Here is a 13,800-nt window from a genome sequence, read left to right on the forward strand (position 1 = left end):
TGCCCCCCACTCTGTGGATTGGCGAGGACCAGTGGTATCTGGATGGTTTAGGGCCTGGTCCTGGCCGTGTACAACTAGGGAGTACAAGTGGGGTAGCCTAGTTGGGCCCGAGTTTTTTTTTTCAGATAGAACCACGTTGGTTCAGAGTGGCGAGAAGCCGGTGGGTGTACCTGCTGTTGCGGGCCTGCGTCTGTGTTTTCTCGCCCGAAGCAGGGAAGCCCATCAAGGAAATAAGTTTATGGAAATCTCACACCTTTGACATGATGGATTAATTTGGAAAACTACATGAGAAATAAAAGGATGAAAATTGGATTACTATTGTCGAAGTGTATTAATGAATACTAAGGTGTATCAGGCTGTGCAACCCATATGGAATTCGCAACCCAGCCGATAACCATTTGTTCACTTTTTAGAAAGTGGGCATTTTTTTACTTTACTATTCTGTGTACCTCAGTCTGATTGTGTATTCAGAGTCTGGTGTTTGAGTGACTGGAGCTGGCATGTGCATTCACTCTAGACAGTCACTGGGGGGGTGAGGTGTGCCCTGCTGACTCATCGCAGGGCTAAATAGACCTGGTCTGCATTTAGAGTGGTGGGAGGAGTTTCACTTGCACCTGAATAGGCTGTGCTTTCTTTTTCACAATGCTGTCTCCATCTCCTGTGGTCATACTGAACCAGGGAGGACAGGACTGGTTTGGACTGGATTCATAGACACTTACAGCAAAGAGAACAATGACAAAATGGGGTATAAGAGGACCTTTGCGAAGAGGAAGATAGAAAGGACTGTGTGAGGAGCATTGCCTTTTCTGTGTGAGTGGGGGGTTGGCCTGCAGTTGCTGCATATGTCTATGGTGGAGGTAAAGGACTGACCCTTTTGGCCCTGCTGTGGTATCCTGCATGTGGAGAATCTCCAAGGGCTTGAGTGTGCTGGCCTCCTGGTTTTAGAAGGCTCAGGGACATCAAAGGCTTCCTTCTGCACTCTTTCCCCTTGCTTTGGGAAAGTTTTGGTGCATGCGCTCTGTTTTGCAAGAGCCTTGGTGCTTCCCCATTGTTTTACAATTTGTGTCACAAGGGCCATTTGTTTTCACTTGTTTTCGGGAGAAACGTCCTTCCTCGTCCTGATTACAAATTAATTGGGCTCTGGTACCTTGTGGGGAAGCCTCCCTGTGCTTGTGCACTGGAAAGCTTGCTTGTAGTATCTTCAATTACGGCGAGCAGCAGGCGAGGTGCCGCCCGCCGTGCTGTGTGGTTTCAGCGCTTGGGCGGGCCTCCTGAACCAGAGTGCGGCCGCTCCCCAGCTGGGGGAACGCCAAGGAACCGCCAAGTGTTGCCTGGCAACCAACACCACAGCAAAGCCTCCCGTGGCGCCGGCAACACCTCCAGAGGCTGCCAAGGTTCAAGCAGCTGCAGGAGGGCGAAGATTCCTCCACCACAATGCTGCCCGGAGAGACCGAAAGAAGTCCCAGGCACCGGCGGCTGGCCTCAAGCATTGGGCCAAACCTGCACAGCCGCTCGAGACCAGAGGAGGTCTCCGACATGACAGCGGCCAGCGCGGAGAGCCCACGAGCATCGGCTGGCGAGGGCTGCACTGTGGGGGAAGAAGGGGAGGACCCAGCTAGGCCTCCCCACATTTACCTCTGTGTCTGGGCCCCCTCCATCAGGGGGGCAGATACCGTGGGGGCCTCATAGAGTTGAGTCAGGTAGCGGGACAGAGTTGTGATCCTTGACGGAGGTCCTGGTCCTGTTCAGGTTACTATGATAATTACCATATACGGTGTGAAAGCAGCACAAAAGCTACCAAACGGGGTGAACAGGGATTATCTTGGGTGTATAACTCCTTTACCCTTATGAGAGGGGTGGGTTCTGCCTGACTTAGGTGTATACCCTAGCCAACCAGAAACCCAATTTCTAACAGTGACTAACAGTGACTATTTTATCGCTGCCCGTAAACTGCGAGACACACAAGGAAGGTGCAGCTCCGCCGGTCACACCACCCTAAAACCGGCCCTGCGTTTAGGAATCCTAATTCTCCTCACATCCTTTAGTCCACATGTTTCAGCCTGTCAATTAAGCTGTTTTGAATCACTGGCCTTCGTGAGGACTAACACAGCTCTCCCTATGCTCACACTCCCTCACACTAAAAAACTGTGACAGTATAAGTGCACTTAATTGAAAACAACATTAATATACTTACAACATCAAAGGCAATACATTATAGGCCTTTACTGTTGTAGACATCACACAGAATAGATACACCTCTGACGCCCTCGACTTCATTCCACAAGGAACCTCCCTGAGACTAATCCTCTTCAACATATACACGATCCCTCCAGCCAGCATCATCTGCTCTCACAATACAAACAGCCTCTCCTACACTAATGACCTACAACTCATTCTCTCCCTCACAGACAAGACGCAAAATACACCGATCAAGTTCAATGCCTGTATGACTGAAACTGCCCACTGGATGAAGACCAACTGTCTGAAGCTGAAAGGGTACAAGACCAAAATTTTTATAATCGGGAAGAGCACATCAGTGTGGGACTCCACCTGGTGACCAACATCTAGCCCCACCTCACATGTCATGAACCTCAGGATCATCATCAACAGCAAACTCAACATGACCTCCCAAGCCTCATGCTACCATAGCCTGAAGATGCTGAGGAAGGTATTCAAATGGCTCCCAATCAGCACCGGGAAAACAGACTCACGCCCTGGTCACCAGCAAACTGAGCTACTGAAACACCCTCTATGCTGAGATCAACAAAAAACTCACTAGACCATTCAGACCTCGGCGGCCAAAATCACTGTCAACTTCCTACACCACACTCACATCACCCCACACCTGAAGGAGCTCCACTGGCTCCCCATTCACAAACAAGCACAATTCAAAGTACTCACCCACACTTTCAAGGCTTCACATAACACTGGTCCAGGATTCCTTAACAATTGCATTTGCTTTCACAAACCTTCCAAACACCTCTGCTCATTCGAACTTCTACTTGCACATATCCATATATTGCTCCTAAAGCATGGAATGACCTGCCACTACATATATGAGCCTCATTGTCTAATCTTGAATTCTGCAAAAAGCTGAAGACCTGGCTTTTTCAGTAGTCCCATTGGGCCCTAGGTGTGCCTAGACTCACACCTGCTCAGTGTCAGGATAACCTTCCTTGTGATAGTGTTCTCTACAAATTTGCATAGAATAACATAATAAAAAGAAAATCTTGGCAAGCAAGCATGCACTAAGCAATGTCCGGAATAATGGAGCGGCTTCTTTTAACAAATAGTGTGTGTCAGGCAGGGTCCACTGACCCTGTGCTTCTGTGTTCAATTGCGAAAGTTGTCAGAGGCATCAAGACATGATGACATAAAGATTCTGGAGTTGTGATCCTGTATATACTGCTGGATCATTAATACGATTAGCAACCTATTAGGCTTGTCATGTATGTAAAAAGGTGTAAACCCTGGATTCTTTGGTGTTATATAGATAATAATAGGACACATGAAAGCCTTCTGAAAGGAATCTGGGAGTGGAGCATACGATGGACCAAATAGGGTATACAAAATCTACACCTACGTTTGAAAGTATATAGTGCCATCATTGTACTATCCATATGTATTCATAATTAGTCACAATAGACAGCATTGATTAACAGGTCCTCAAATTTCCATGATATAATTACCAGGACCTCAAAATTTATGTAGGATGTGCCCATGCAGATAGCATAAGCCAAAATATATGATCATTATATTGTTTAAGAAGAAAGTAGGGGGAACACTAATGTGTTTGATCTAGGTGCCATATACAAACCCACATGCTCAATCTGACCAGAAACTAACCTAATAATTGTGTTAATTCAATTGTGTGCAAGGTATATCATAATTTAAGCTACAGACATATGTACCCAGTCTGTCGACCCATTGTAGTTCCCTTTCTAGTAGTTGTCTTTTGGTCATAGTTGGGGGTTCTATTTCTAGTACCTTGTCTATCACTACCCACTATAAATCTTGGTCAGAGTTGCCAGAATCATGGTAGCGGTTAGGCATGTGTGTCATGGTTATTGTTAGAAATGTGGTTACTGGTTGACTGGGGTGTGAGCCCTGGTCAAGCAGCAACCACAACCCTAGTCATGATAAGGCACAAGCAAGCCACAAATTAACCTATGCTCACCCTCTCCCACAGAGCAGTCAGGCTCAACTTGAAGCCAATGTGTAAAATATCTGTGCAACACTTCAAACAGTAAAACTGTGAAAACACCACACTAAAAGATCCCACACCAGGTTTAGGAAAAGTAAAGCTCAGTTAAACCCGAGATTGAATTTGAAAGTTTTAAGTTGAAATAGCACCAAAAAGCATAAAGCACCAACAAGGGGTATCGGGTGTGCCAGACCGGGACAAAATCACAAGTTGAGGAAGACCACGATGAAGCGGGCGCCGACTACAGGGATCTAGTTAGGCATGCTGACCAAAGTACCTTAAATTCTGGCTGCAGAGCGTTGCGTGGATCTGGATCAAAGAAGCGATGTGCAGCCAAGGCGATGTGTTAGTTCTGAGATACGGTGAGGCGGCTGTGCAAGGTCTTGTTGCATCATTGTCAAGGATTGGGTAAACGGGGCTTGCGATACAAAGTCTTGGCATCGGGGATGTGATGTGCAGCTAACGAAGTGTCAGTTCCGAAGAGCTGCGAGGCAGCGATGCAGAGTCCAGCATCGTCATTGAAGCTGCCATTGACAAGAGGTGTGAGGACCTGTGTTGGATATTTGCAGCGCCTTCTGCAATGTGTCAGTTCTAAGGGCTGCAAGGGCGATGCAGGCCTTCTGCGCTGGGTCCAATCCACGCAGCAGCAGCAATGCAGCAGTTCTGCTTAAGGATGAGCTGCTCAGCCAATGAGATGTGTCAGGTCAGCTCAGGGATGCGCTGCTCAGAAGAGAAGATGCATTGGTTCTGCTGGTAAGCACCATAGGCCCACTTTCAAAGGTCCAGGACTGGGTTGGTACCACTTGGCAGCCTAGACCCACAGATGGCAGAGTTCAGATGCAGATGCAAGGTTTTTGGAAGCCTCTTCAGATCAGCTAACTAGCCCTTGGAGTCACTCTGGGTTCTGGATTTAAGAGATGCAGGTCCAGTCCTTCTCTCTCACCCACGCAAGAGGGCAGAAGGTCAGCACAGCAAAGCAGGTGTCCAGCAAAGTAGCAGAACAGCAGAGTAGAAGTCCTTTCAGCTGCACAGTGGTTCTTCTTTCTGGCAGAGTATCCACAGGTCCAGAAGTGTACTGAATTTGAGGTGTCTGAGGTCCTTCTTTTATGAACAGTTGTGCCTTTGAAGTGGGGAGTAGCTTCTAGAGGCATGCCTTTGAGGTGCAGAGATGCCCTGCCTTCCCTGCCTAACTCCAGACTAACTACAGGGGTATGCAGCCCTTTGTGGTAAGACAGGATACAACCTGTTCAGGTGTGAGTGAGGCTGTGCCTAGCTCTTCCCTCCCATCCTGCCAGTGATAGTCCATTGAGTCACACCTAAACTCCCAGTGTGTGTGGCTGTCTAGGAGGAATACACAAAGCCCAACTGCCAACTACACCCAGTTATGTGGCCAGAGACAGGCACCATATGGTTTAAGCAAGAAAATGGCAACTAAAAGCGGCATTTTCAGAATTGTAATTTATAATTCGACTTCACCATAAATTAGGATTTTAAATTAGGATTCCAGAGACACCAGACTTGGGGGTCTTATCTCTCCCTTTTGGAAATTACACATATAAAATGTAATAAGGTCATCCCAATGTTATCCTATGGGAGATATAGGCCTTGCAGTAGTGAAAACGAATTTATGAGTTTTTCACTACCAGGAATTGCAGAACTTGGAGGTACATGTCCAACTTTCTAAATACACTGCATCCTGCCCTTTGGCCTGTCGAGGGCCAACCTTAGGGTTAACTTATATGTTTTAAAAAGGAAATGGTGGGCCTGGCAAAAGTTTTTGCCAGGTTGACATGGCAGTGTAAACAGCACACATGGACTCTGGTTGAAGGATTACTTAAATGGGTGGGAAAGTCAGTGCTGCAGTCCCACTAGTAGCATTTAATGTGTAGGTCATGGGCACATGTAGTGCGCTATACTAGGGATTTATAAGTAAATCGAGTATGCCAATTGGGTATAAGCTAATTCTATCATATTTCAAAGAGAGAGCACAAGCACTTTAGCACTGGTTTGCAGTGGTAAAGTGCACAAAAAGTCCTAAAATAAACAAAGAAGATTTCAGCAAAACAAAATGAGTGGAGTGAAGGCAACATGTTGGGGGTGACCCTGCAGAAAGGGACATTTCCAACAGTTTCCTTGCACCTAATGTTGCTCTGAAGTCATCTATTTGAATGTGAATCTCTCATACAGTCCTACCAATATATTTAAGGCTGTATAAACAGGTGATCGTGTACACAACATTTTCTGAATTGCAGTTTTTGTGCTTATTAGTAGAGCAATTGATTTTATGTATTTTTGTGAATGGGCACATACTGCATACTAAATTGGTAGTGAACTTTCACAGGGAGAAGACTCAAAAATGAAGTCTCTGAGTGTGTACCAGTAGTCTTGTAAGTTGGCACTTCTTTTGAACGAGAATATAGGCTTCTACAAATTTATTTTGCTAGAGACCAGGATTTGCAATTTTGGTTAATAATTTGATTCTTTTGGTTACAGTGCAGTATGTGATAGCACAGATTGGTCTGTCTTAAACTGTTTTGGGGTGTGTTTCAGTAAGAAAGTGCCTCTCTTTTTGCATGCTTCCCCCAAACTTTTTACAAGATACCTGATTCAAACTTGACTCAGTGTGTGCTGGGATCCTGATAACCAGGCCCTAGCACCTGTGTTCTTTCCCAAAACTGTACCTCTGTTACCCACAATTGGCACACCTTTGGGCCATCTGTAAGTCCCTTGTAAACAGTACCCCTGGTACCAAGGGTCTTGTGACCAGAAAGAGCCTTTGATGGCTGCAGCATAGACTGTGCCACCCTCAGAAACCCCTCACCTTAACACCCACACCCTGCCATTGCATGTACGTGTTTTGGAGCAGACCAAATTGGAGTCGACATGTGCCATTCCCACCTACATTGCCTGTGGCATAGGTAAGTCACCCCTATAGCAGGCCTTACAGCCCTAAAGGCAAGCACATTTGAGGACATAGCTGCATGAGTAATATGCCCCTACAGTGACTGTGCCCTTCACAGACATTGTAAGTGCAGTGAAGCAATTTTGAGTACATGGGCTGGGAGTTTGTCAAACATGAACTCCACAGCTCCATGATGGCTTTACTGAAGCCTGTGAAGTTTGGTATCAAACATCCAAGCACATTAAATCCACACTGATGCCAGTTCTGGATTTAATTAAAAATGCATACAGAGGGCACCTTAGAGATACCCCTGGAAAAACAACCAACTCTAGTATAGTTTCTGTCTGATTCCCAGCCATCTGCCACCACCAGACACGTTGTTGTACCCCTGGGTAGAAAACACTTCGCTCTCTGGGTCTGGATTCAAAGAACATCCCGGACAGAGGTGTCATTTCTCCTCCCGCAGGATTGGCAGGGTCCTCGAAGAGGGAGCTTTAAAGGCCTGCCACCTTTTGCTGCTACCCCCATTTTGGGTGCGACAAAGGATGGGAAACCTAGCTATGAGAGGATGTGTGCCCACCTATGCCAATCACAACCTTCAGGTGGGGGAGGCAAGGTGAAGCACACATCTCAGTCCCCGCTATCTTGAAGATGGAGGAACCCACCAATAAGGAAGAGGCCTATGCCCCCCTCCCATTTGAGGATGGCATACTAAGGGGTGTAGACACCCCAGGGATGGGACCCATTGGTCCCAACCTGCACACCCCCATACCCCCATAGATCTAGTATTTAGGGGCACCTCTGAACCTCGCCTCTTTAGATTCGGTGGGACAAGAAGAAGAAGGACCGAAGAGCCGTGCTGCAGAAGAGGACGACAACAACAACTGCTTTGGCCACAGCCCTACCGGCCTCTCTCCCGTTCTGAACCGCTGTGAGCTGGACCCAGTGTGTCCAGCAGCCAGCCGCCTCCAAGAACCCTGGGGACCAGCCCTGCCTTCAAAAGTAACTCTCATCTCCTGTGGACACCAGATTTGTCCAACACCATCCCCAGCCAGGAATCCAGATCCAGCCCGATCCACAAGTTCTCACCACTCTGTACCCAATGCCCATGGTCCGAGTGGCCCAACAACCCAGCAAGATCCCCCGGTGATCTTGACCCGTGGTCCAGCATTGGACGCCCTCCACTGAATTTCTCTTCAACTCCTGTCGCCTCAGCCAGAAGGCTCCCCCCAACCGGAGCTCTTGAGTCCTGAGGTGGCCGACCAACAGTGTCCTGGTGTCCAGCAATTCTTCATCTTCATCCTCCAGTTGTTGGTTCCCTTCATCCTGTCTTCGGGGACCAGCCTGCAGCCTATTTCCAAGACCAACATCCTCCATTGAAAAGCATTGGGCTCCTGACACCTCTGGAGCACCCTGCACCCGGCCGCTCCTGCACCGCTGATGGTGTGAACTTGGTGCTAAACTGGTACCCTGTTGCCCTTATCTTAACCCTAGGAGCTTGGCTCCTGAGACCGAGTGGCCTGCCCATGAGCATTCCCTAACCAAGGTGCCCCAGCACCATTGGCTAACATTGGCACCCTGCACTCTGCACCCGCCCACCCTAGTGCCATTGGTGGTGCCCCTTGAGTGCCAACCTGGACCATGGGAAACCTTGGTTCTAACACCCTAAAACTCCAATCCTAAAACCGTTTTACTCACTGGCTAATTTAACACTTTGTTTTCTCCATAGGACTGAATGGTGGCATTTCTCTGAAAGTTCTTTTGTGTTGAACTGTTTTGTACTGTACGAAAAGTAAGTTAACCTGCAAGACTTAACCTGCTTGCAAATCTCTTGTGTTGTTTAACTTGTTAGGAGTGTGTTTCGAAATAAACTAAAATATAATAGTAATCCAACAGTAATCCAAAAGTTATTACAAGCATTTTTGAACAGTTTACAAATCGTTATCTCAATTGACAAAGTAATCTGAAAGTTCCTACAACTCCAGTATTCACTATAGTGCTGAAAGTAACATTGTATGAAGAGTTTAAACTTACCTGCTGCTAAATAAATATTGGTTCTAGAAATAAAACAACAAAAGAACTTTTTATACAATTAATCTGGATTCAGTCTTTGAGTGTGTGACATCATTTCTTGCCTGAGTGTGTACAACAAATGTTTAACACTAGCTTCCTGATAAGCTTGACTGCTCACCACACTACCACAAAAGAGAGTATGGTATTATCTACTTTATCCTCTGCTATACCTCTGGGGATCCACTTGACTCTGTGCACAATATATCTTACTTTGGTATAGTATATACAGAGCCAGCTTCCTACAGTTTCCAACAGCACTTCCTAGCTTCTTAGCTCTTTATCTGGCTCTGTTGATGATCTTCATGGGGTAGTGGCAATTCTGGAATTTTTCTGATAGGATGTTTGTCTTTTCAATGTAGTCCAAAATGGGATTACACTTAAAGTGGGACCCCAAAAACTGACTGAAAGGTATATTCTTTTCTAATGTTCGGGATGAAAGATATTAAAGTAGGAGACTGTTTGTATCTGCACATTTGTGGAATACATGATCAGAAGACCATCCCTTGCAATAATCTTTAAACCAAAGAATGCTAACTCAATGTTGGTGATCACTGGTGAGAATTTTAATAATTAACACTGGGCATTGATCCAGTTGATCAAAGCAAACACAAGGAGATGGTGGACGGAGCGCTGAAACATTTCAGACACTAGCTTACTTCGCCACCTCAGTTCCGACCCCGCTATATGCAAATCAGTATTGACCCTGTGCCTCATGGGAACAGTCAAGCCCGAACTGCAAAGCCAGGTCTTCCATGAACCAGAAACAAGCATCCTCCTGGGATCGGTTTCTGGGTAACACCCTTCATCAGCCAGTGGCAAAGTGAGCAAGGGACCCACGTCTGGGCATACCCTGCTAACTTGGGGAAAACAAAGCAAACACAAGGAGATGATGGACGGAGTGCTGAAACTTTTCAGACACTCACCCTCACTCACAGATCACCAGTTGATAAAATCATCTGCTTGTGCTCTCTCCCATGTCAAATATTGAAAACATAATTTTGGAATTAAAGCTAGGTTCTGACGTGCTGCCTGAAGAGGGTAGTATATGAAAAAATATGCTCTACCTTAAATGAGTGTACATAGAAACACACTAGGCTTGTGGGGTGTACTGGAGATAGAGAACACCTTTATATTCAAAGCAGTTATTGGTTAAAGCTAGTTTTATAGGAAGGTGCTTGGGTGTCATATTATTCCAGCTCAAATCGAAGTACAAGTTCTTCTATGACTGATTGTTTCCTATTGTGTGATGCTGGTGTAAATGGAATCTGTCTCCAACCAAATCAAGAATTCAGTGTTGGGGTGGAATTAGACTTTTGCTAATACATTTATTTAGTGTCTTTTAAGTAGGAGGACATCTTAACCACTAAAGGACATAGGAACCAGTGGCAGAAGCTAGAGAGAGGCTCAAGGACTAACACGATTCCAGACAAAATTTAAATTCCCTGGAGCAGCTGGAAGGCTTGTTTACTTTGGGTAGCAGGAAAAAATAACTAATTCTTGGAGCCTTAGCTATCAAGAATTAAGGGTCATTTTTTTTAATCCAGTGAAGATGCTATGTTTCCTCCACCATCATATGATCTCAGCCGGTAGGTCCCTCATGGGATCTGCCTGTAAAATATGGTTTGTACTAGTGTCTCCTAGTAGCCTAAGACATTCTTGTATATAGACAGCATAACTTTGAATGATAATAATCCTCCTTGATTAGCTGGTTTCATTAACAGCTGCAAACTGGAGCGTATATCCTGTAATACCATCCTTTCTGGCCGAGTAAGGTACTGGAAGTTGTAATCATTATAGGTATAACTGTCTTCTGCTTCCTTTGTAACATGCTTTGTTCAAATGCTACTACATCTGGTAGGGTACTGTTTGAGGGAGGTGTGAAAATAATACTTATTTTAGAGCCCTGGGTTCAGTATTTCATGTCCACCAGGTTCTACCTAAGAAAAGAAAGCCTTAAGTCAGATTTTTCAGAATTAGTCAGGCAATTCACTCTGTAGGTTTAACTTATTGACTGAGCATTGGTACAAAGCCCAGGTCCTTGCTGAGCACCCTCCTTTGATGTTCATTCAGGGGTACATCTGTTAGATTGATTAATACATCTATAACTTTCTCATCCCTGGTTCTGCCTCTCTGGATGTACTTTGAGTCACTCTCTGACAGATTTCCTCCCACTGAATCTTTTGTTCTTTTATCTTTCTTCTGCCTTGTCCCCAAGTAACAACAATAGAAATGCCCTATCAGGGGTGGTGGGGGAAAGAGTAAAGTTGTGAGAGATCCTTGGAATCGGCCATGTCCTCTTGGTTTTCTGCCAAGGCCATTGCCCCGCTAGTGTCGATTTTCTTGACGCACCAGAGGCACAGAGAGCAGACCCATATATACGAGGCCACGGAAAACCACTTAGTGTGCTGAAGAACCGGGTTTTAGAACCCAGCGGCGCCAGAGACACGCCCAAAGTCTTCGGGTTCACCTGTCTTGGCAAACAGAGACACGGAATACTTCTAGGTGGCGTCAGAGATCAAATTTATTAGCTGCAGCTAGTAACAGTAATCCCAGCAATACAACACGGTGTACAACTCAAGAAACTGTTCAATTTCATAGAGCAAGACATCAGTATTTATACACAATATTCTCATTATAAATGTACACCCACTGCGCAAAATTCTGACCAATAGGACACATTTTCTAACTGAGTATCACATTAACAAAAACCCAATTTACAGTAACCCAACCCAAAAGTTAATTATTAGGAATGTCCCAAATTCAATTTCCACAAGCCGGACAAACCCATAATTGAAAGCACCACCCATGTAATGAAAAGTCGTAAGGAAAGAAACAATTCAGATGCTGATTAGGATAAGATATGTGCAAGGAAACTAAAAGTTAACGAGGTCCTGAACATTGATTGGCAATCTCAGACAAGAATCAAACCAAGGGAAATTGGCTTCGTGAAGGGTCAGTTTCAGGTGAAGAGGTCAGCGTCCTGCAGTTCACTCACAAGTCAGAGAGGGCAAGTTAATATGTACATGGACAACGAAGCCCATGCAACTTTGTTCGTTCGTTTACTTCCAAGGCCTACGTGAGGGCAACATAAAATGGCGTCTCTAGCAACGCAAACAAAATGGAGTCTGGTCCCGAAAACCACGGAACCTCAGTGCCATTTGATGGCCTCATAGATATGGAGTAAGGCAAAGCAATGATAGTCGCTGCATTTACTTACTCTACGTCAAAGAGACATTCCATGGGCGTTGCGGAGGGTGTTCCCACGATGCACCCATTAATTGTGATGCATTCCCAGATTTAAGAGGACTTGTAAACCTGGGAATACATCAGAAGCCTAATCCTCCCCAGGGGAGGCATAACAAGGGAAAAAAACTTTATTTCTCCTTGTTTTTTCCTCTTTCTATGTGTGCTGCATTCTGCATCAAATATAGGAGGAGGAAAATACCTCCATTATTCGTTGTGTGCAGGAAGGTGTCCCTTCCTGAACAAAAACAATTATTTTAATTACTCAGCTCCCCAAGGGGGCATTACATGGGTGGTACATGGACGTCCTCATGCAACCACTCATGCTTTTTGACGCAAAACCCTACCTACAAACAATAGTAGACAGGGTTTAGCGCCAAAAGCTAAAACCAATTGAAAGGAGGTGTTAAAATAAGAAATTATTTTATTTCTCCCTTCTTTTCTGACTTTGCATGCATGCTGCACTGTGCAGCACACATACAAAGTAGGAACATTTTAAAGTGTATCTAAGCATAGTATTTTGTACTGGAAGGGTACCCTTCTAGTAGAAAACCTATGGTAGGCTAACGCACAGACCTTAGCACTATGGCGCTAAGGTGTGTGCCTGGCGCACACTAGGTAAAATCTGTACCGGTGCTAGGGAGATGGGAGGACAGAGCCATATCTCTGTAGATATGGCTCTCTCCTGCTCCCTCCCTGTCACGCAACGCAGCATTTTTGGCTGCTGCGCTGCGTTCCGTTACTGTTCGGAAAATCTGGGCCTAATTTTTAAACGCTTCAACCTTCCTATCAAATTTAAAAGTTTGTTTTTTGTAAATTTTTTGTATTTGATGTAAATTTAAAAATGCACTTGTTTCTGTATTTTTGCATATTGGTTTGTGGTTCACTAAAGAAATTGCTTCGGCTATGGTGACCTGCTTCCAATAGTGATTCAGCGGGGTCCACCAAAAGGTTAGGAACCACTGTTCTACAGAATTTTCAGTTTTCACTCCCCCATATAAACCGGTGACGTCGGAGTGCCAACAAGATGTCTGCCCAAATATTTGTTTAATTTACTGGCATTTCAAAGTTTATTATAATTCTGTGTGGGTCAACGCCTTTCTGTATTTTCTGCTTCCAGTGTTAAAGATTATGTGTATGTATAGTTATGTTTATTTGTTAGAAAAATCATAAGTTATTGTCACGTTAGTATCATGTAGATTTCCTTGGTTGTTGTACAATAAAGTGTGGGATACGACTCTGCCATTTTATGTAATACAACTGGTGATGATGCAGACCAGCTTACCAAGATTGACTGTGCTGTGGATGTATCCCTATGCTTCACTAAGGCCTAGGAACCACATTGCACACCAAGGGGGATATTCTCAAGAACGTGTGA

This window comes from Lissotriton helveticus, chromosome 9 (genome assembly GCF_964261635.1).
Source record: "Lissotriton helveticus chromosome 9, aLisHel1.1, whole genome shotgun sequence".
NCBI lineage: Eukaryota > Metazoa > Chordata > Amphibia > Caudata > Salamandridae > Lissotriton > Lissotriton helveticus.